The sequence below is a fragment of the Canis lupus genome, chromosome 38 (genome assembly GCF_003254725.2).
Source record: "Canis lupus dingo isolate Sandy chromosome 38, ASM325472v2, whole genome shotgun sequence".
In the NCBI taxonomy this organism is placed as follows: Eukaryota; Metazoa; Chordata; class Mammalia; order Carnivora; family Canidae; genus Canis; species Canis lupus.
The window spans coordinates 14,666,995-14,691,763 of NC_064280.1; the positions used below are offsets into that span (position 1 = coordinate 14,666,995).

At 36.7% G+C, this 24,769-nt stretch overlaps 1 long non-coding RNA gene across 1 annotated transcript; it reads left to right on the plus strand.

The window, feature by feature from the left end:
- Window positions 1-7,244: 7,244 nt before the first annotated feature.
- On the plus strand, window positions 7,245-23,697 carry LOC112642897 (uncharacterized). The gene is made up of 3 exons (XR_003125490.3): window positions 7,245-7,647; window positions 12,503-12,656; window positions 23,418-23,697. It is a non-coding gene; the product is annotated as an uncharacterized LOC112642897 (long non-coding RNA).
- The last annotated feature ends 1,072 nt before the right edge of the window (window positions 23,698-24,769 follow it).

Here is a 24,769-nt window from a genome sequence, read left to right on the forward strand (position 1 = left end):
GCATCAAGAGCAGGGTCTCAGATATTTGTACATCCCCATTCCTAGTGGCATTGTTTACAGTAGTCAACAGGTGAGGCAACTCAAATATCTCTTGATGGACGAATAGATAAACAAAATGTGGGATATATGTATGATGGGATATTAAAAGGAGGAAAAGTCTAACATATGCTACAACATGGATAAAGCTTGAGGACATTATACTAAGTAAAGTAGGTCAGTCATGAAACATAAAATAATTGTATCATTCCTCTGCAGTGAGGCATCTAGGATAATCAGACTCCCAGAAACGGACAATAGAATGGTGGTTTTCCCAGGGGTGGGAGGGAAGGTTATAGGGAGTTGTTAATGTATATATAGCTTCAATTTTGCAAGGTGAAAAAGTTCTGGAGATGGGTTGCACAACAGTGTGAATATGCTTAACACTGTTGAACACAGAAATGATTAAGATGGTAAATGTTACATTATTTTACCACTTTTTTGTAAACCAGTGTAACAAAATGCAATCAGATACAGTGAAAAAACGCTTTCCAAGGGAGTGATTATCTCTGCCTATAATTACTGCTGCATTTGCGGGGACAGAGGCTGTGATAAGCATTTCAAAGGAGAGATGTGGTGTGTTTCCAGGGAAAGCAGAAAAGAATACAATGGGGGAAAAAACTGTCATGTCACCTTGGGAGTCAGTTGAGCTAGGGTTTGACCATACTAAGTAAGAATTACCATGTTGAGCCAAGGTCGCTGAATGTTCTGGGTTCCTGGGTCCTTTATGTTAAGGAGAGGCAAATATGTAAACTATACCCATAAGATCTAAGATCATTTTGAAGCTGAATTGATGTGAGTTTGCCGAGTTCCCAATACACAGCCTAGAACAAAGAAAGTACTAATGTATGGATCCTAGTACTGCTCTTCAAACCAAAATGTTTTTGCTGCAAATAAAAATTGTTTTGAACTTTTGGACCCACCTGTGTGGCTCAGTTGGTTAAGCATTTGACTCTTGACTTCAGTTCAGGTCATGATCTCAGGGTCATGAGAGGGAGCCCCAGGCAGGCTCCCTGCTCAGCGGGGAGTCTGCTCCTCCCTCTCCCTCTGCCCCTCCCCTTGCTCACACCCATGCACTCCCCCTCTCGCCATGAGATAAATAAATAAATCTTTTTTAAAAATTGTTTTGAACTTTGGAAAATAAGGCAGTAATATACCAGAATTTATATTTAATAGAATTTTATGCATAAGCTATTGAATCAATAAATTAGTGATGAGTCTAAAAAAGTGTAAGTCCATCTCTATTAGATAACTTCCTTAAATAAGTTTCTTTCCCTAATCAAATAAACTACTCACAGAGAACGAAGTCTAAGGAGTTCCACATTTATTTATGCACAAAGGATAAACAAGAAATTCAGAAATGTTATAAATCTTAAATTAGTGCATACTGAAAGTTATAAAAGTTAATAATGAAAATCTGCACATTAAGCTAAAAAGAAAAATTGATCTCTCCTCTGTAACTGTTCAGAACTCAACTCCAAGGTCTTTGTTTCCTGCCCCCACTGTTATGAAAGAGCCAGAGACATCAGGCATCCTCTTCCTGTGAAATTCTTAATAATTATTGAAGTATCTTTTATTAGGTTCCTTGTAAAACATAACATTTGATTACTGAACTACTGTTTATATCACTTAGGGCCATTGGTTGGGTGCTTATTGTGGATTCTGTAAGAGAAGGTGTATTTGCAAACAGATCATAGATAATATCCAGCCTCTAGTTGGGAGGGAAAATGAGAGCTGTATCTTTTCTGTACATATTTAAGATTACTCATTTCTTTATCCTTGTACTTGATGAAAATAAGAATGTGATAAAGATCAAAGTCACTCAAAAGGAATTTTTAAAGATACCAATTTTTCACACTGGACTTTCTCTGTAGTTCTTATATAATGCAAGATTTCTCATTTGTATACATCACAATTCACTTTGACTAAGATGTCCTGGGGAAGAGATTAATTTAATTAAAATATTATCGGGGCATGACTGCTAAACATATGGTTTTAGTGGCTGACAAGACACTCTGCAGAGGCTGAAATAACCACACCATTAACACATGGACTGATATATTTGCTCATGGCTACATCTGTAAGCAAAAATGTAAACATCTGAAAACATAAAGGTGACATTCTTGAAACACAAAACTTCTTTCACTGAGAATGTACACTTTCCAAAGTTAATACTGAGGCATCTTTGATTACTACCAGACCACACTGAATGAGAAAGCGAAGTCGTCAAGCCAAGCCTTTGTTTACAGAGCATAATCTAATTACCTAAGGATCAGTGTGGGAAAATAGGCCAGGATCTGACTTGACATCAATGCACTTTTAATATTTCAGACAATCTATTTTACATTCTGCCTTGGAGTGTGTGACTTGACCAAAAAATGCTTTTGCATAGTAGCACAGAAATCAAGTTTGCCATCACTACTGTGAATGTATACACATAGCGCATTCACAAATAAAATTGCCTACTTCCTACATGGTTTTCTAAGACATATTCATTATGTGTGTGAGCCTCTGAATTCAAGTAGAGTCTTGGCATCAGGAAGACTTCTCAAAGCCAATATGGAGATTAAGTACACCATGCTTGTTTTATATATGAATTGCAAGCATTTAATAAAGTTCCTGCCTACCTTCTGCACATTTACGTAGGAAGCCAAGAGAATAGGTTGATATTGTGAAGTCCCATTATCAGGGAAAGGACCAAGGCATCGCTCTAGGGTTCAGCATTTGTTTGGACTTCCAACAATATTGTTGTCATTATAGTGAGCTTAAATCAGCATTAGCGGCCTTTCTATCAAAGAAATTAGTTCTTACGTGAATGGCCTATAAATAAAAATTGTTATATAGTGGAATAATAGGAGCATATAATGAAACTTGATTTCCAGCCAAACAAACATATGGACATTAAAAATTTTAAAAAAAGGAAAATGTGCACTATATGGGTCCCATGTGGGATGATTGAAGTCATCCACTAACATGTGTGTCTGGATTCTATCCATTTAGGAGCACAAGATCCTTTCAGGCAGGGGACTGCTCTTACTGTCTAGAGGTGTTGGATGTGAGAAGATGTGGTTTCCTGTGGGGAGAAAAAAGGGTGAGGCAAAGTTTTCAACAGTTACCACAGTTTTGTTCAACACATTCTATTGGATAATGGGATACTAAGATTCAAGACATAGGCAGTACTAACAATTACAACATTCACTGCTACCTCAAAGCAAGTAATGATGCCTCTGTTTTGTATGAAGGGTTATCCTGCAAATACCTGCATGATTTTAGTTATCTATATCAGGACTCCTCTTAATTTCATACATTGACTTATAGACATTCATTCATTCATTCAAAACCTTTATTGTACACCTACCATTAAGACAACCTCCTAATAAATAAAAAAAATGTCACTTCATATTATCTCCACTAAACTAGTCTATTCATTCATATAATCCTAGTAACAATACCTAGTAACATATACCTCCAAGCTTCCCTAGTTTTTTGTGATAGTATAAAGTCCCAAAATAATGAATTGAATTATAGTTGAATAACCCACTTGACCTTTCTATGAACTTTAAAATCAATGAAACTCTAGTTGAATATAATAAGAGAAAGCACTTTTTTAGTTTTTTTTTCTTTTAACACCTAAAGCTGTATCTATCTATATGGGTTCACAGAAAATGCTATAAAGAAAGTAATGCTGTGTTAACTGAATATTTTGAACATAGAGGAAATTAGTGGTTAAAATAACATAAAAAATCAGGTCAGCACAAATGAATATGTACACCCATCTGAAATTTCCAACTGCAACTGAGGTTAAGAAAATTTTGAGCGAGCTACTACATACTAAATAAATCATCAGTGGAATAAAATACATATTTTATAAGCTTCAAATTTCATTATTTTATATTTTCTTTCCAATATAACAGAAAATTATCTTTTTTTCAAGTAACATTATTTTGGGGATTTTATTGGCCATGCTGTAGCTCCCTTTTTTTTTCCCCTAAGCTGTAGCTCTTAACAAAGACTCAGACCTCGTGTGTGGGAGAAAAAAATTGGGTAGGGAAAAGCTTACTACAATTACTAAAGATTTTGTCAGCACGTTTCATTGGATAATAGAATACTGTGCTTCACAACATTGGCAGTATTAGTAATTACAACATATGGCTTTATCTCAGAACAGTGGTGTTGCCTCCATTTTATATAGTTATATTAGTTATCTTACTGCTGGGTCCAGTTTGACCATAAACTTTCTACTATTCTTTTCTCTGTCTTCTCTCTTCCCTTTAGTTTTGTTTTATATATATATATATTTTTTTGTCTCCCACCCTCTGCCAAGATTTCAATTTAGACTTCTCTTCCTACAGGGAGCTTGGCAGCACCAAGATTGAGCTTTCTGGGTTTTCTCATGACACCCTTTACTTCCTCCTTCTTTTCACCTGTGATGCAATTCCTTGCTTAATATTCTGTGCACCTGCCCAGCCTCCCCTCCCCACCCCCAATGTGTGCTGTATTAGGGGCAGAACTATCTCATCTATTACTTTCTCCCCAGAATCGATCACAATCCTTAATACAAAAGGTGCTCAACATGTATTTACTGAATGGATGAACTAATGACTGAATGAAAAATGAATGAATAGATGTATGAATGAGAATCTGTAGACCTAGCTTCTAGATAATGCTGTTTGTATGGCCTTTGGGAAATCACTCACATTTCTGCCTTAGCTTCCTCAAGTTCAAAATGAGAACGGTAGGCAAGACAATTTCTAAAATCTTGACAGACCTCCGTGTATTTGATTCTGTGATGAACCCTTCAGAGTAATCCTCCCTTCAGAATACCCTTTTTTTTTAACCGAAGGAATGTTCTGAATTTCATGTGTCATATTGAGAAAGAATTGCTTCCATAAGCAAATTTGTAGCTAATAACCCAAATATAGAGGTTTGGTTTATTTTTTTTAGCTTTTGAGGCAAAGTCTTGAACTGTTGCAGGCTTTGTACATACTATCTGCTATACAATATTGAGACTATCACAGAAAAATCAAATAGTAGTTAATTAAATAAAATAGGGTCCTATTTGACCTATATCCACACAGATAAGTAACAATGTAAACCTTATCTCATTTAATTTTTTCATTAAGCCATTTCAAAAATAAACTTAGTATAAAACAAGACAACTGGAATATAAAAATGAAAGTATAAGCTCATTACCATTATCTAAAATAATGTTAAATCTAAAAATGTTTTAGTCATTGCCTATATGAATTCAAACAGAAATTAAAGAAGGGAAAGAGATGAATATGGCAGATGTTATATTGAGTATAGAGTGAAGGACCTTTAGAAGGTGTTCAAATATGTGTGGATGATGTACTGATGAGGGTCTGGCCCAGGCAATTAGTCCATCAGAATTATTACCCTTTTTATTTGCATCTTAACTGCTCTGTTCCTGGTCCATCCAAGAAGACTGTCAGATAATAATAGCTAGCATTCATTCAGAGATTACTACGTGTCAGGAATCATGACATGAAATGTATTATTATTTCCAGTTTATACGTTAGGAAATTATAAAATAAATGGGAGCACAGAGAATCAAATACAGGCTGTCTGAATAAAACCCAAACAGGTGGTTACTGTGTGCATTGCCTCTGCTACCTGCTTGCTCTGATTATACTTCCAGCAGTCAACATAGTTTCTGGCACATAGTAAGTGCTCAGTTTATATTTGTTGAATTAATAAATGAGTAAATAGATGAAAAGATGGGATTCTAGAAGTATAAGAAGAGGCCAGAAATGTAAAGATGGTTTGGGTAATTGGTCAAGACACCAATGAAGTTATCTTTATCAGAGATATCAGAGAAGCACCATTTTTCAGTTTAGAAAAAGCGTATTGTGGGATGCCTGGGTGGCTCAGAGGTTAAGAGTCTGCCTTTGGCTCAGGGTGTGATCCTGGGGTCCTGGGATAGCGTCCCACATTGGGCTCCCTGCATGGAGCCTGCCTCTCCCTCTGCCTATGTCTCTGCCTCTCTCTGTGTCTCTCATGAATAAATAAATAAAATCTTAAAAAAAAAAATAAGGATATTGTCATGGAAGTGCATTTGTGACTTGCAGTATGGAGTGTGTGTTTTCTTGTGCTAGCACAAATAATCATCTTAAAATGATAAAGTCTAACCTTAAAAGTGAGATTTAGGTATTATATTCCAATTTATAGCCAAACTAAATGTGACGGAATATAAACTCCTGACAAGGTAGGATTATAATGGAAATCTTGGCAGTTCTTCAAGTATGCTTCTAGAATACATCATCATATTTTAACTCTTCATATTTAGGCCTGGAATAAAGTTAAATTACAGTATTTTCCCCACAGTCATTTAATCTAATAATTATAATTTAATCTGTTCAGTTGTTCATCTTGATATGATCACTGGGCTTTTCTTTACTCACCAGACAGTAATCAGTGGGTTGCAAAAGATTCATTAAGATAAAATATTTTTAATTGGGGGGAAAAAAAAAAGGTCACACTTTTTCCACTATCATTAAACACTTGTCAAACAATGACTCCAAATGGGAAAAGACAATTTGATGTACTAAGAAATCTTTAGGTCCTGGTTTGAAACATATGGAAAAATATAAACTGGACTCTGAAGCTTACTACACTATAGTTGTGTGTTTGTATGGTTTTCATAATGCAGTTGTAAAAGAATCACTGCTGGAAAACTCTGATATTACTAGTTCCTTTGTATATCTTTCTGGACCTAAGAATTGGCAATGTCAGTAAATTAGTGAAATGTGCCATGGAAATAGCCTAGAGGAAACAGAATTTATATATGCGTGCATATTGAAACTACGTGTTTTTAAACAAGTATAGAAAAATCCTTAGAATTATCAAGGCATAACTTTAAAATGAAACTGTTCATGATTAATGATAGACCTAGGGTTTTACACAATTTTGAAAGATTTCCTATGAAATGTATCAGAGTAAAAATTCATTGTATAGCAGCACAACTATGACCCAAATGCTTAAGTTGACACACGTTCAAATTCTTTAATGTATTTGCATATGAACTAATTATTGTTTTCATTTATTGTTATTTGAAAACATCATTAAAATATAAACAGAACTATAATATCAAGATGGAAATTAGGTGAAAATAACTTTTCACTCTCTCTGATTTCAAATTATAGAAGCCAAATTCCCTAAACTGTGTATTTCAGAAGTAAGTTCTCCTAAGTTTCATTGTTTTTCAATGATTTGTACTCAATATGAGTAATATTTACTTGATACAGAGAGAAAACTGAGTTGACCTTCAAGAACTTAAAAAAAAGTGGGTATTTTGTGGTAAGACTCCTAGATGTTTCAAATTCTGTTCTGTCTTCCTGTTCATAAAAGAAGGTTACATACCCTTCCCACAATGAAATGTGGATACTAATGATGTTCATCACTTATAGGCCTGGTCCTTGGAATGTGGCGTAAGATCTTTCATGATGTTTTCCCTGTTGACATGACAGGAAGTGAAGATATTCATAATGATAAAGCCACAAAGTTAGAAGAATCCTGAATCCCTGAATTTTTACTTAGAAGAATACCACCGAGGAGAACTCATTCAGCCTATATAAGACTATGGCATGAGTGGTAAGTATGATTTTTATCATATTATCCACTGAGATTTGGAGATGGCTGATAATAACAGCCTAGTTTTAATTACCTTAACATACAGAAAAGTTTGTATCGGGTGGGATTGATGGTGAAACAAAAACCTAAATTATAGGGCATTGGTATAGCAGTTGGGCATGAGCTTTGCAGAAACAAAGGACAGGATGGCTAGAAATTCTTAGCCTTCTTGAGCTATAAAATCCAGTTACATTTAGAACCCAAAGAATAAAGATGGGATTTTTGAGGCACATTGGTTCAGTAAAACTTTTCCATTTCAGAAAGTGACTAATAGCTGTCAAAGGAAGAGACCATCACTTACTACTGAAACAAAAAAGCAAACAAAGCCCTGAATTCATTGCTTATGAAGAAGAGGAGAGCTATGCTTGTAAGATATATATAGTCCATGAGCAGAGATTGGCTTCAGATACACAGGATTTGGGGAAGCCAGGACCTGAAAGTCTTTCAGAAACAGAAGTTGGAGGTTAATCTTCAGTTATAATATTGAGACTGTTGTTGCCTGGCTTTCAGAAGGGTGTTCACTGGAGTGAGGGTGTTGTTGATTGGTTTTCAAAGTATGATTACAGATGCAAAGTTGTCATTGATTACGTAGGATGGATTAAAACCAGTTCAAGTTTTTATTCCTTGCTATGGCCAGAAAACAATTCATCTTTTTCTAGGGGATTAAGGACTTTTCATTTTGGGGCTAAGATGAAATTTTTAAAATATATTTTTCTCACTCATGGTTTTCTGTAGTCCTAAAATAATCACTCTGGAGCTGAGAGACAAAGTCATCAGAAAGAAGAAGTGAAGTAAAACCATCTAAGGACTTTATCTGGAAAAGAACATTAGGTATGATTATTGACAAGTTTCACTAAATTAGAACCAACTGGATATAGGTCAAATAGGTCAAAAGCCTACTACTAAGTTTTTGAAGGAACTCTATTGCCAGAGATCCATGAACAAGGACTTTCATGAACCCTAGGCCTCCAACTTTTCATGACCACAATGTTGGCATGTACCCCAATGTCCACCTTCAATAAATTAAAGGAGAAAAATAGGCCACAAAGAACACGCTGGAGCAAGGGCCATGGAGAGGTTTAGATCTTGAGAGAGCTCTTCAGTATCACAATATGGCTTCAGAATTATAGGGTAGAAAGGGGCAATCAAGTTACAACTTGGAAGCATTTGAATTCACTGGGTAGAGAGGATTAACATCCCAGGATATTTTAGATTGCTCAACTTGGAGTCCTAAAGGAACTTCATCCATGTTCAGTTGTAGTTGCTGAAGGAATCCCAGTTCTACCCAGGCACTGGAGTGACAATAATAAATGGGGGTGTGAGTGGGGAGATGGCTTTCAGATTTAATGATTGTGAAGTTACATCGTACTGCATTTTAACTTAGAGCAAGGAAATTTGTACTACAATTATGCCCTGCAGATTTGATAACAAAATAAACAATATACTCAAATTTGAGGCATCTCTACATTGACTTACTATGTACAACCACAGAGAATCCATTATTATATCCTTTTGTTTTGTGCCTTTGCTCTGGTAAGCTATATTGAACTACAAATCTCAACATAATTTGAAATAAGGAATAGAGTAATGATAGTGTGCATCCCAGGAGAGAATCAAGTCTGGAGTTAGTTTGATTAGTACAAGCCTTGACCATGTCAGCACACTCTGGTAACAAAATCTAAACTACATGTTACAGAAAGAGGTGCATAAACAAGAGGGGTTAGGACGTCATGAGGACAGGAGCTGGGCTATCATGAGGAAATCTGTGTGTGTGTGTGTGTGTGTGTGTGTGTGTGTGTGTGTGTAGTGGTGGCTAGTCATACCTCTTTAGGTTTAATGGTTAAGAAATGAAAGTACCAGAGAATGTTCAGAAGGAACTGCTTTTCCCTTTGCATCCTGGTTCTGTAAAATACTTCTGCTAGCATAGCCATATGGGCAGCTTGCCCATCTCTTACTCACTCTGAAGGAGATTGAGTTATCTGATTGGTGGATGACAACCATGGATGGTATTTGTGAAATGAATGGAACTGATCCACTAATGGCGGTGAGCCCCAAATCAACTTGAGGCAGGAATTCTACTCTAGATCTGGATGTTCCCATAGGCAGGCTAGCCCAAGGACTCAGGTTGAAAAGGAAGAGCAAGTCTCTTTCATCAAGAGATCTAAAGTCATGTTATCCAATTGGCCTTATCAGAAATAAAGCTGAAATCCAATCATGAAATGGGCCAAAGACATGAACAGAAATCTCACAGAGGAAGACATACATATGGCCAACAAGCACATGAGCAAATGCTCTGCATCACTGGCCATCAGGGAAATAAAAATCAAAACCACAATGAGATACCACCTCACACCAGTGAGAATGGGGAAAATCAACAAGGCAGGAAACCACAAATGTTGGAGAGGATGTGGAGATAGGGGAACCCTCTTGCACTGTTGGTGGGAATGTGAACTGGTGCAGCCACTCCTGGAAAACTGTGTGGAGGTTCCTCAAAGAGTTAAAAACAGACCTGCCCTACGACCCAGCAATTGCACTGCTGGGGATTTACCTCAAAGATACAGATGCAACGAAACGCCGGGACACCTGCACCCCGATGTTTCTAGCAGCAATGTCCACAATAGCCAAACTGTGGAAGGAGCCTCGGTGTCCATCGGAAGATGAGTGGATAAAGAAGATGTGGTCTATGTATACAATGGAATATTCCTCAGCCTTTAGAAACAACAAATACCCACCATTTGCTTCGACGTGGATGGAACTGGAGGGTATTATGCTGAGTGAAATAAGTCAATCGGAGAAGGACAAACATTATATGGTCTCATTCATTTGGGGAATATAAAAAATAGTGACAGGGAATAAAGGGGAAAGGAGAAAAAATGAGTGGGAAATATCAGAAAGGGAGACAGAACATGAAAGACTCCTAACTCTGGGAAACGAACTAGGGGTGGTGGAAGGGGAGGTGGGCGGGGGGTGGGGGTGACTGGGTGACAGGCACTGAGGGGGGCATTTGATGGGACAAGCATTGGGTGTTATTCTATATGTTGGCAAATTGAGCACCAATAAAAAATAAATTAATATAAAAAAAAGAAAGAAAGCTGATATTTTCATCTCCATCTGGGTCTGATTTCTCAAATGTATCTGAACATGAGAGGGGAAGAAAAGAATATTATTTACTGCTTCTCTGAACATCAACCCTCCTCCCTATGAATCCCGTGTTACTGCCTTAGCTTGGGATGACTGACACCAAAAAGCCTTTCTTTTATGACAAACAAATCCCTGACTTACAAGTAGACTTAACCCTAATTTACATTTTCCATAAAGTGAGATACACCTAGGTGGTAACTCTGGGTCCATCGTGATCTGAGCATGGGCACAATAAGCCATCTTCCCTGAACTTGTTTTCTCTCTGGCAGGACTGTACTTAACCTCAAATGATACCTACTTTAAAAAGCAGCTAGTACCAGGCCCAGTACAATAGGTGTTCAACAATAGATTATTCTTTTTAGTATTAGTAAATAACTTCTTAAGCAAAAAGCAAATTTTTGAGATCATGTGTCACAGTGTCTAGGACATCATAGTTGGTAAATACTAATTCCTCTTAGTTCAGTCTTTGCCCCTGAAGAATGAGTAATAGAATCCAAACTAAAGAAGTTCTGCTTTATTTGTTAAATAAAAAAAAGTGCCATGTAAAAATCTTATAAAGGAACATCTGTCAAGTGAAAGTCATACATCTTTACTTGGGAAAGTTCTAGTTTGTGCTCCATTATTTATGGTACAGGTTTAAGATCATGTTGGGTGGCCCAGCTGTTCCTCCTGTGTTTTAAGAATGTCGGGCACTGCATACTTCCTAAATCCAAAAGCAATAGCTCTTTCCCTTATGATTCAGCTCAAGATGGAGTTAGAGTTGGTTGGACAAAAAGTTGAGTAGGGCCATAAACCAAAGCTGGGCTTTTCTTCTTCTAGTTTGCATGCTTTCTGTGGTTTACAATGTGATTGGTAACCAGGAAAGCTCCATATAACCAGTTCACTGCATCTGGGTTAAGATGTATGCAAAATTATAAACATTGGCAACAGCCTCAGTGGAGGAGAGGCACCATGTTTATTCAAGAATATGGCATGATAGTAATCCAACTTCTGGCATATGATTTATTTTTTAAGGCCAAAAATCAAATGACCCACGTTAGAAGGCTTTTATTGAAGCCTCAGGCATGTAGTGCTTATTTGATTTTTAGAAGAAATCGAGGAGATACGTAGGTGCGTAAAGGGGGAAGGGCAGAGAGGGTTAAAAAAAAACCCTCTTGTTAACACGAAATCCATTTTAGAGATTTTTTTCAATCTTTGAAAGAGTGATATTACTGGACCAAATGATAGTCTCTCCATAAAGAAAACACTATCCCACTTCTCAAAGTAATTCTTAATATGCATCTAAAGTTTCATTGTTAAAGAGTCAAATTTTCCAAATCAGAGAAAAGTATTACTTCATGGTTCCCAAGTTTCCAATCACTTACCATATGAAACATTGAAGTTTAAGAGTCAAATGCTCCAAGTGAAAAGCATCTGTTTGATGTCGGCGAGGTCTCTGACAAATTCAGTGTTAAAAGACTCTTTGTGCTGCTCTTTGAAAATATATCACTTTATAATAAATCTCTGGGTTTTGCCACACTTGGTGATGAGGTTTGCTTTATAGACTTACGCAGGAGGATCTGCTGGCCGCCCCTGGCTCTCCGTGAGATGAGAGTGGCAGATCTGAAAATCCAAATTAACAGATGGCTTCACGTTTAGGTGCTGACCGAGGTATCTGTATTTTCTTTACATTCAGGACACACATTTTCCTAAGAGGGGAGGCTCCTGGCCTATCCAGCTGCATGTTTCTTCTCCATTTCTGGGAAAGAAGATACCAAATTGTAAAAGATGCAAGGAATTAAAGCTGCTGAAACGTTAATGATGGAAGAAGCTGAGGCCACATCATTACGGTACATGGGTTCGGATGTTGGTGGTACCAATTATTTCAGCCACTGTGGGAGCTGGTTGATTTTTGCACAGAGAAGGAATTCAATGTATAATATTCGATTTTGTGGTTGCTTTGGCTCACAATGGCCACAGTAAAAGTGAGTGTTTTACTCAACATTGAAGAGTGTTGTGATTGTGAATTAAATACCTGAAAAGTGACACATTACTTTTTTAAAAAGATTTATTTATTCACTTATTTCAGAAAGAGAGAGAGAGAGAAAGAGAGAGGGAGGGAGAAAGTGCGCACATGTGCCACAGGAATGGAGGAGGGGGGCAAAGGGGCAAGGAGAGGAGGAGGGAAAGAATCCCAAGGAGACTCCCTGCTGAGCGTGGAGCCAGACATGGGGCTCCATCCCACAACCCTGAGATCATGACCTGAACCAAAATCAAGAGTCTGATGCAAATCAAGAATCAGGTGCCCCAAAAGTCGCATACTTCTTTAGGAAACTTGTATGATCACCATAGGACCATAGGATAGCACAGAAAAGCACAAAGGAAGTGGATCCCTCCACTATAAATAAACACTTTGGTGTGCACTGATTTCTCTTACACACACATACACACAAACACACACACACTTATGTGTGTCTTTAAAAAAAAATAACAGACTCCTTCGCATATTGTTCAACGTAGTAGTTTTGTCAGATAATATGTCAGGAACATCATTCAGTTTCCCTGTGTGAGGTATGTGTGTCTACGCACATGTATGTTAATTTTAATGGTTGCAGAATATTCCATTATATGGATATCTCACAATGAAACAATCACTCAGCCAAATAACTAGATTATCACCAATAACTTATGTATACCCTCAGGCCTCTGACATATTTTATTCCCTTTCCCTGCCACCAAAAGAAACCACTGTCTTGAGGTTCTCTGTTTATATTTATCCTTTTCTTGCTTAAAAAACAAAACAAAACAAAACAAAACAATGACACACTCTCAGACACATACGCTCATGAGCAGGTTCAACATGTGGCTTACTTTTTCTGTTATCTGGCCTTTATAAAAATCATCTTATCTGTGGTCTTTCTTGTATACCTAACATTACTAATGTTTTTAAGAGTCATCCATATTAGTGAGTGTAATTCATTCCTGTGTAATATATTCCATGGTGTTCAAATACCCCTATTTATATGCATTCTGCTGTTGACTGACGTTTGAGGTAAGGGATTTGTGTGTGTGTGTGTGTGCATGTGACGCTCTCATGAACACTACTGACATGAATATTCTTGTGCATGTCTCCTGATATATGTACAAAAATATCTATTGTGATCCAGAAAATACCAGATCATAAATTATGCTAACGTTTGGCTATACAATAAAATGTCATTTTTTTTTTTTCCTGAAGTGACTTGTACCCATTTCTACTCTCATGCAAAGTACACAAAAGTCACACACACTGGACTTTTTTTTTTTTTTAGATATTCTTATGTGGGTGTAGCAGTATGGCATCAGGCTTTTTTTTTTTTTTTTTTTTTGGCATCAGGCTTTGACTATTATTTATCTCTTGACTAGTGAAGCTGAACACCCATTCATATGTTTATTAGGCATTTGGATATTTCTTTTGTAAAATGTCTGCTCATATCTTTTACCCATTTTCTACTGGCTTCATAGCCTATTTATTTAACTGTGGGAATTTAATAACACATTCTGAGTTTGCTGTTGAATAAATGGGTGGCAAATATTTTTTCTCCCATCCTCTGATTTACCATCCCACTCTTTTTATGGTATCTTTTGATGAAGCGAAACTCATAATTTTAACTTAATCCAATTTGTTAAATATTCCTGTTATAGTTAGCATGTTTTGTGTAGCACCAATTGTGTTTAAGAAATATATTTGCCTCACCAGAGTCACAGATACCATCCTATGTTGACTTCTGAAAGTTTAGACGTATTACCCTTTATAGTTAGATCTACATTTTATCTAAAACTTATTTTTGTGTATGGTACAAGATTCAAGATTCACATCTTTTCCATATAAATATTCAATTTACATAGCATCATTAACTGAAGTCACTATGTTTTCCTACCAATCCCCTGTTACCCTTGTCATAATCTGGTAACCATATATATGTGAGTCTATTTCCCTCTGTTCTATTGGTCTATTCTCATATCAGTGGCTCAAAATATTAATATTATTTTATAATAGGTCTCAAGGTGTGGTAGCAGTAGACTTCCAGCTTTGTATTTATTCTTATAGTTAGACCTGACTATTGTAAGCCCTTTGAATTTCCTTATATATTTTAGAATCGTCATGTCAATAGCCACAAAAAAAAAAAAAAAAAAGACATTTTGACTGGAATTATATTGAAGTTATAGTTCAATTTGGGGACAATAGATACCATTGCAATAATGATGTTTGCTTTAATGAGCAAAATATATTCTTCCAACTATTTAGGATTACTTTAGTTTATCTTGATAATGTTTTGGATTTATTTTTTTTAGTTTTTAATGTAGAGATCATGTATATTTTTATATTTATTCAGAGATGTATGCTGTTTTTTAGTGTAAATGTAGTTTTCAAATTTAATTTTGTGTTTGTTGCAGTATACAGAAATATGATTTGTTTTTATTGATCCGGTATAAAGCAAACTTGCAAATTTCACTCATTTTAATAGTTTGGTTGTACACCACTTGGGTTTTCTATGTTTAAAATCATTTTATTTTCAAATATTGTGATTCTATTCCTTCTTCTTTTTTTTTTATTCTATTCCTTCTTCTTCAATTCTTATGCCTTTCATTTCTTTTCTTGCCTATTGCACTAAGCAGGACCTCTGGTTCAATTTGAATAGAATTGCCAAGAGTAGACAACCTGTGTCCATTCCCAATATCAAGGGGGAAATCTTTCAATAGATAACAAATAAATATGATGTAGATATTTTGTAGATATCTTTCATCAAATTAAAGAAGCTTCCTTCTATTCCTAGATTCTAAGAGTGTTTATCGTAAATGAATGTTAAACATTATTTTTCTATCTATAAAAATCCATGAGTTTTGAATTGAAACCCCACTTGATCATGATATGCTATTCTTTTTATGTGTAGTTAGATTTGGTTTGCTAATATTTTATTTAGGGGTTTTTTGCCTATTTTCATAAGATAAATTTGCCTGTAATTTTCCTCTTTGTAATGTTCTTATCAGGTTTTTCTATCAAAGTTTAATTGCATCATAAAATGAGTTAGGAAGTGTTCCTTTTTTCCTATTCTCTAGAAAAGTTTTTATAATATTGGTTTTATTACTTCCTTAAATGTTTGGGAGAATTCACAAGTGAAACCATCTGGGCTTAGAGTTTCTTGGGGAGGTTATTTAATAACTGATCCAATTCATTAATAGGTAAAAAACTAGTTTGATTTTGTACTTATTCTTCTGTTAGGTGTCAGTAGGTATATTTTTCAAGAAACGTGTACTTTTATATAAATTTTCAGATGTAAAAAAAATAAAAAAATTTTTCAGATGTATTGGTATATACCTTTATAATTTTCTCTTATACTTTTAATATCTTTACAAAATGTAGTAATGGCCACTTTTATCAAAAGGCTAATTTGAAGCACCTTGCTTTAATAATGTCTTATTAGTCTTGCTAATTTTCCTTTTGAAAGAACCATCTTGGTTTTGCTTTATTGATCCTTCTGACTTCATGTTTGTTTTCCTATTACACTAATTATTGCCCTAACCTTTATTATTTTTCATCCCCTTCTCTAATTTGATTTCATTTGCTGTATTTTATGTATTTATTTAAAATAGACATCTGATTGTTCCTTTCAACTTTCTTTCCAATATATGTATTTAAGGCTACATGCTTCTCTCTACCTATGGTTTTAGTTACATTCCAAAGGTTGTCATATTTTAATTACCATTTAATTCAAATTGTTTTTCAATTTCTATTGTGGTTGTTCTTTACAAACCCCATTTGGCCATAATGTACCATTCCTTTTTGTATTGCTAGATTTGCTTCACTACTATTTTATGTAGAATTTTTTCATCTATTTCTAAGATAGATTTGCCTGTCATTTTCCTTTTTGTAATGTTCTTATCAGTTTTTTCTAACCAAAGTTTAATTCCATCATAAAGTGAGTTAGAAAGTGTTCAAGTTGGTCAACGGGTGACAGTTTCTTACTTGGGAGGGGAGTGTGGTGGATGATCTGAAAATGTCCTTATTTTGCATTTAAGACTATATATACTGCATAGGGGAAGGTGGGAAAAATAAGATAAAAACAGAGAAGGAGGCAAACCATAAGAAACTATTAACAAACTGAAGGTTGCTGGAGGAGAGGTGGGTCGGGTGAGGGATGATAGGCTGATAAGTAATGGGGATTAAGGAGGGCACCTGTTGTGATGAGTGCTGGGTGTTGTATGTAAGTGATGAATCACTAAATCCTACACCTGAAACCAATACTACATTATATGTTAACTACCTTGAATTTAAATTTTTAAAAAGACTATATACACTACATAATGAATTCTACTTTGGCATTTATTTTCTTTCAGCACTTTGAAGATGTCAGTGCACTGACTTGTATAATCAGTTATTTCCAGTTGTCTTACTGTTGCTTCTTTACAAATTATGTGTATTTTCTCCCCTAGCTTCTAAGATTTTTCTCTTTGTATTTTATTTGTAGCAGTTTTAATATGATGTCCCTGGTTATGAATTTCTCTCTTTTTTTCCTTGGTGTTCATGGTGATTCTTGAAGTTGTGGACTTATGTTCTTCTCAACTCTTACCTATTTTAGTATTATTTCTGTCCCATTGTCTAATTTTTCTTCTGGAACTCCAGTTCACAGATTAATCCTTTTCACTGTGCCATATATATATTTTTGCCCTCTTTTCCATGCTTTTATTTTTTTTATTTTTCTATTTTTGCTTCAGTGTGGATATTTCCCTCCATCTTCTGGCTTACAAATCTTCTTCAGCTGCATGAAGCCTAATATTAAACCCATTTATTAAATTCTTAAATGGGGTTCCTGAGTTTTTACTTTTGGAGTTTAAATTTGCTTCTTTTATATATTGATTCCAATTTTCTTTTTTTATTATTGATTTATTTTAGAGAGAGTATGTGCATGAACAGGGCGGGGTGGGGAAGGCAGAGGGAGAGGGAGAATCTCAAGTAGACTCTCTGCTGAGCACGGAGCCCTACTCCCAATTCCATCCAATGACTGTGAGATCATGACCTGAGCTGAAATCAAGAGCTGGATGCTTAACCAACCGAGCCACCCAGGTGCCCCTAGAGATTCTAGTTTTTTGCTAGTATTCTTGATCTTTAATTACAACTATTTTGATATCCACATTTGAAGACTCTAATTTTCCAATCTCTTGTGCATCCATTTCTCTTTTTTTAAGATGTTTTAAATTTTTAGTTATCTCTACAGTCAACAGGGGCTCAAACTCATGACCCCAAGATCAAGGTTTGCACACTACACTGGCTGAGCCAGCCAGGTGCCCCTGCATCTTTTTCTATTATCTATTTTTTTTCCTTGATTTTCATTTGGTCTTGTCCCATGGAATGCCAGATATTTCATAGGAAAACATGAGAAATAATTTGATGCTTTGAATGATGTTATCTTTCTCCAGAGGGTTAACTCTATTTTATTAGGCAGTGAGCCTAGGAAAGATTATTGTAATCCAATCATACACTAAGCAGATTTGATCAGTTTTCAGTCTTTGTGAGATTTTGTCTATATACAGTTGATTGCTAACACTAGAATGAATCCCTTCAAGGACCTAAGAAAAAGTGTTATATGTTTAATAAAGCCCGCCCCCTTGATAGTTTCCAAATTAAAATTTTTATCCCCCCCAAAAAAAATAAAAATAAAATAAAGTAAAATAAAATAAAATTTTTATTCCCCACCCTAGTAAGATTGAAAGATTTGCTCACCTCAGTGACTTCTTCAATTATGGTTTGCAAACTAGCAAATATCTTGAGGAGAAAAGTGGAGATGAATGTTGCATACTCACCTCTCTGTTCTTCCCCTCTGTATCATATCTTGTTCCCTCAAGTTCATGCTGCCTTGCTAGTTCTCTAGTGCTTTAGAACTGATGTTTATATCTGTCCAGTGTTTTTAGCTGTACTCCATCGGATGATTGTGCTAAAAGTATTGCTGAATTTTTAAATATGAGGGAGTTAATGGAATACTTCAATGCAAAGACAAAGAGTAAAAATATTAAAAGAATGATATCATGAGGTAAAATATCCAAGACCTGAAGAATAGATCAAGGAAGCTAACATGAGAATACATTCCAGAGTAAGAAATAAAACCCATGAAAAAGGGAAAGTAATTTACCATGGGAAATTCATCAAGGATAAAATGATTTTTTTTTTCTATATTGAAGAAAGAGCTGAATCTAATCCTTAGACTCCATGTGTTCCAGGATGGGGTGACACAAGACACATTTTGTCATAACTTGAACAAAACTTCCTTTTTTAAAAAAAGATTTTATTTATTTATTCATGAGAGACACACAAAGAGAGCCAGCAACATAGGCAAAGGGAGAAACAAGCTCCCTGCAGAGAGCCCAATGCAGGATTCAATCCCGGGAGCCTGGGGTCATGCCCTGAACCAAAGGCAGACGCTCAACTACTGAGCCACCCAGGCGTACCCTGAACAAACCTTCTGATCTCATAGGCTAATAAAGAAAAATCTTCCAAGCTTCCAAGCAAAAGGAACTTACCAGACATCAGGGAATATAAATTAAAATCACAAAGCGATGTCACTTCACACTTACTAGAATGGTTATAATAAAAAGCACAGATAATAGGAAGTGTTGGAAGAGAGGTAGAAAAATTAGAACCTTCAGATACTCTTGGCGGGAATGTAAAATAATGTGGCTGTTTTGAAAAATAATTTGGTAGTTCCTCAAAAATTAAACATACAGTTAACTATTAGCAGTTTTGCTCCTAGCTGTGTTCTAAAGAGAAATGAAAACTTTTGTCCATATAACTTATATGTGAATGTTCACATATTTCAATGTTTAAATGAAAACAATCATTTTTGCATATCAGTTACTTTGTTTCTTTTTTTAAAAAGTTTATTTATTTATTTGAGGGAGAGAAAGAGTTGGGGGGAGGAGCAGAGAGAGAGGAAAAGAGAAATGTTAAGAAACTCTAAGCAGACTCCTCACTAAGTGTGGAGCCCTACGTGGGACTCGATCTCACAACCCTGAGGAAACGTCAGACTCTTAACCAACTGTGCCACCCAGGAGCCCTGTGGCTACATTGTTTCACTGAGTGGTCTCTCACCTTTTTCTTTTTTTCTTAATCACTGCTCTCCGTATCCTCAGAATCGGAATCTTCCAAGAGGCAGCCTCTATCTAGGTCTGCATCCCACATTATTGACAAAAGAGTCAACTCTGTTCTAACAGGTGGATATTAATTATTGGTGATGGTGTCAGAGAAATAAAGATAAATTGGTTTTTCACAACACAGGTTGGAAGGATACAGATTTAGATACAATATTTTGTTTTGTTTTGTTTTGATTACCCTTTGGCACATCTGACAATTTCCAGTTATCTGAGAATATATTTTTTCCTGCAAAGCCCTTTGTAAAAAGACAGAAAAAGTTCTTGTTAGTTAGGCCTTTTTATTTAACATAGATTTACAGTGCAAAGGGAAACATTAAGTACCAACTTGAGCAAAATAACTTCGTAGACTCTCCAAAGTAGAGTCGATGGCTTTATACCTGATGACTTTATACCTATGACTCCAGGCTGACCCCGTTATCTTGGAGTCTGTCTCCATGTGACACCTGGAGAGGAATGTTTGCTTGGGCAAACCCAGATAGGCAGTCTGGAGTCCTGTGGGTGGGATTCTGGGCTAACCTGGTCTTTAGATGGTCTTTTCTCCTATTTGGTTTTTAAAAGGTCAGTGTGTGAACCACTTCAATGTCTCCCACTGTTTTCCTTTGCATTTTACAATGCCTGTGTGAGCTCCAGAAAGGATCACATTTATTGTGCATGCCATTCAATTTAGATCCTACTAGAGCAAATAATTATAACAACTCAGAGGAAAAAACTGGAAAATAAGTCCCTGATGTAAAACCAGTCACAGGGCCAAAACGGTAGTGCCAATTATGATTTCAGTGCCTTACACACATTACACTGCCAACAGCCTTTTAAGAAATATATAATTTATTGTTGGTCTGGATGGGCATATTAATATTTGTTCTCAAGCAGCCAACTGTCTTTGTATTAAAGGTTAATATTGAAATTTTCAATTCACTTTTGCTAATTTTACTTTTTTTGTTGCTCTTAAATGAAGAATGTTAATGGCAATACATTGGCCAGGAGAGAAAGGATGCCCAAAGGCTGACTCAGCATGTGTGTGAACCTGGGGCACATACAGCACGTCCCATAATTTTCTAGCTAATGTTCTTTCCTTGATTACACGTATAAAAAGCAGCAAGCCAATCACTCAAACAACAAAAGCTTATCACATTCTCCTTTTGTTGAAGTCAGGGATCCAGGTCTCGTGAAAGTCTTAAAATTAAGACTATGATACCTGCCTCTTATATGAGTTTCTGCAGAGATGAATCATAAGCAAGTAAATGTTAGTCATGATACAACAGATATCCAATAGTCCGCCCTATAATGACAAAAATAAAATTGCAAAGAAATGCATCATTGTTAAACAAATTGCTTGTGCCAGTGTTAGAATAAAACTGAAAGGATATGAAAGATAAATAAAGGGGAAAGGAGAAAAAAATGAGTGGGTAATATCAGAAAGGGAGACAGAACATGAAAGACTCCTAACTCTGGGAAACGAACTAGGGGTGGTGGAAGGGGAGGTGGGCGGGGGTTGGGGGTCACTGGGTGCCAGGCACTGAGGGGGGCGCTTGACGGGATGAGCACTGGGTGTTATTCTATATGTTGGCAAATTGAACACCAATAAAAAATAAATTTATAAAAAGAAAAAAAAGAAAGATAAATAATCCTGTAAAAATGGTCCCTGTTATTGGCTATGTCAGAGAAGGATCAAAGTAAACTTACGGATGAATTAGTTAATGCTGGAAAAGACCACTCCAATTATTCTTTGAAAATAAACTTCAAAGTTGCAGGAAAACTACTTTTTGTATGAGCATTCATAAACCCTGGCATTTCTTCTTAAACAGTGCATGAATTCTCTTTTTGTGTTTCCCAAACCCTAAGAGGAATCCTCTGGAGTGACACAATCAGAGTCCAGAGAACACAGGATCATTTCAAACACAACCATTCATTAATACCCCTGGCAACATACCACTTACGTATTTATATCAAAATGTACCCATCACATAAACTTAGGACATTTTCCAAAGAACTAATGACGTGGAAACTTTGGCCAAAGTCAATAACAACAACAAAATAACCTGCCAGCTTTAGCCAACCCTTATCTACTTCAAGTACAAAGATTAAATAGTTCAAGTCTGGATGAAGCCCCAGTAAGCTCAAGTTCTGCCAAACCAAGAAAACTGAAATGTGGACAGGATATGCCTCTGCTTATCTGTGAGATGTAGTCATGCCTAGGGGGAACTAGGACATGACTATCCCTTCAATAAATGCCTCCTTATGCTTCAGCCCTGGGCTACCTCCTTTACTTATGGCATGTCATTTATAGACTATCCCCTTGAGGACCTCTGATTTATTCATTCATTCGATCACTGATTCACTAAATATTTATTCCTATTTTGCAGTTGGGGAAAATCTCCTAGAGAATAAATGTCAACAAGTAATTTACTCAAGATCACCCAGTCAGCTAGTAAACTGCAGAGAAGAGATTGAAGCAAGATAGATACGACTCGAAAGTCATGTTCTTTCCTCCATTTGGGGGCTCTCCAACAGGGGCTCCATCACAGTCATCTGGGGCTCTCACATGTACTTCTGAGTCTGATTCTGGTTTATCTGAGCGGAGTGTTCTGTGGTGGGGCCCAGGAATCTATTTTAACCAGGGCTTCCTGTGATTCTGATACGTGGTCAAGTGTAGGAACAATTAAAACGCAACATACTAGTTTTCTAACTCCTTTTTTTTAAGTTTTTTTTTTTAAGATTTTATTTATTTATTCATGAGAGACACAGAGGGAGACACACACACACATACACACAGAGAGAGAGAGAGAGGCAGAGACGCAGGCAGAGGGAGAAGCAGGCTCCATGCAGGGAGCCTGTCGTGGGACTCAATCCTGGGTCTCCAGGATCAGGCCCTGGGCTGATGGTGGCGCTAAGCCACTGAGCCACCCGGGCCGCTCTCTAACTCCTAATACAATTACTGACCCCAAACACTTACTCAATAACTAATCATTTGGGGCGCCTGGGTGGCTCAGTCAGTTAGGCATCTACATTTGGCTCAGGTTATGATCTCAGGGTCCCGGGATCAGGGCCTGCAACAGGCTCCCTCTCTCTCTGTCCCCCTGCCCCCCACTTGTGCACCTGCCTGCACATGCTCTCTCTCTTTCTTTCAAATGAATAAATACAGTCTTTTAAAAAATAACTAGTACTTTATTTGACAAATATTTATTAAGCACCCAGTGTGTCCCTGGCATTGCTATTGGCATGGCAGTGAGCAAAAATTCCTGCCCTCTCTCTAGTTTAAGGCTAGAGGTGGGGACACAGGAGAGAAAGGAAAACATGAATAATAAGCAAGTTATACATCATGTTAGAAGATGGTTTAAGTGTTAAGAAACAAAAAAGAGAAGAGCTTAAGGGATCCATGACGGTGGGTATTAAACAGGCCATCAGTGATGTCTTCTTCCCTGCAGAGGCGACATTTAAAGGAGATGAGGAATGAGCCATGTGCATCTCTCAGAAGAATAGCCGGGCAGATGGAGCAGCTAGCACAGAGGCACCAAGGCAAGTATGTGTCCGGTGCATCCAAGAAATATCCAAAAGGCCAAGATGGGTGCAAGAAGGAAGCAAGAAAGAGCTGTGAAAGTTGAAGTCAGAAAGATAAAGAAGGGAAGAATCAGGAACCAGGTGAGCTCATGGTGGGTCTTACAGGCTACCGTGCTTTTACTTTTGCTCGAAATCAAATGAGAAACAGTTGTTAGGCTTTGATTTAAAAAGTCATGCTGAGCTGCTTTATGAAAAACAAAGAATTCCCTTTACAAAGGCCAGAAGAAGATTCTGAAAGAGCTCTAGTCCAGACTTCTCTGAAAAGGCAGGTGTTTTCCTAGATTATTCCAGGGAAATGGTTACAATCTCACATGAAAGGAGGCTTCATTACTCTTTAGTCACCCATCTACTTCATTCAACTATTCATTAACCAAATATTTATTAAATCCACAACCTACCCTGTGTTAGGTGCTGTGCTAAGTGCAGAGGGCTTTATACGATTTATGACTTGGCCCCCAAAGTGCTCAGCAGCAGTGTATATGGTTCGGGTTGCCTGTGAAGTAATTGTTTATCTCCAACCTAATTACTTCCATTGTAATTAAGCCCCCTTTCCTTTGGCTGATTGTCAATAGGTGATGTAGTCAGCCAACGTGGCCACCAGGTTTATGTCTGTGACAGGCTAGGGCTGGCAGTGTCTTCTAAAGGTTTATTGGAAACGAAAGCTGTTGTATGCATAGGTTTACCTGAAGGGGAATAAGGGAGATTATTGGCAGAGAAGAAGGGGTGCCAGAACGGAGGGCAGGAGCACTAGAAAGTGAGAAAGTTCTCTGGTTTCCTGAAGTTGAGGGCAGGGAAAAGGGAAAAAGGTGCTGCTTACTGTTTGGGGGAATAAGAAAGAAACATGAGTCAAACTAGCTGCTTTTTCTTATATAGTATATATTTTGAACTTATTTTATTGCCATTGAAGAGGGAAATGCTTTAGAGTAAGAGCAAAACATGGAATGGACCCAGGCCAAGGAAAAAAACCTTAACATAGTGACTAATTCTTTTAAGATGATTCAGTTTGCAGACTTCACAGGTAGTGGAAATAGTGTAGTAATGCACAACATAACAGAATAATAGTCACCTCAGTTTTCTTACTCAGAGGGATAAATAGTCAAGGACCAAAAATGTGATTAATATCTTGATTATGCTTTACTACAGGGACCTTTTAGTGGCCACATTTAAAAGATTTTTCTTTGTGCTTTACCTCTAAGCCAATAAATCTATGCTAACTTTA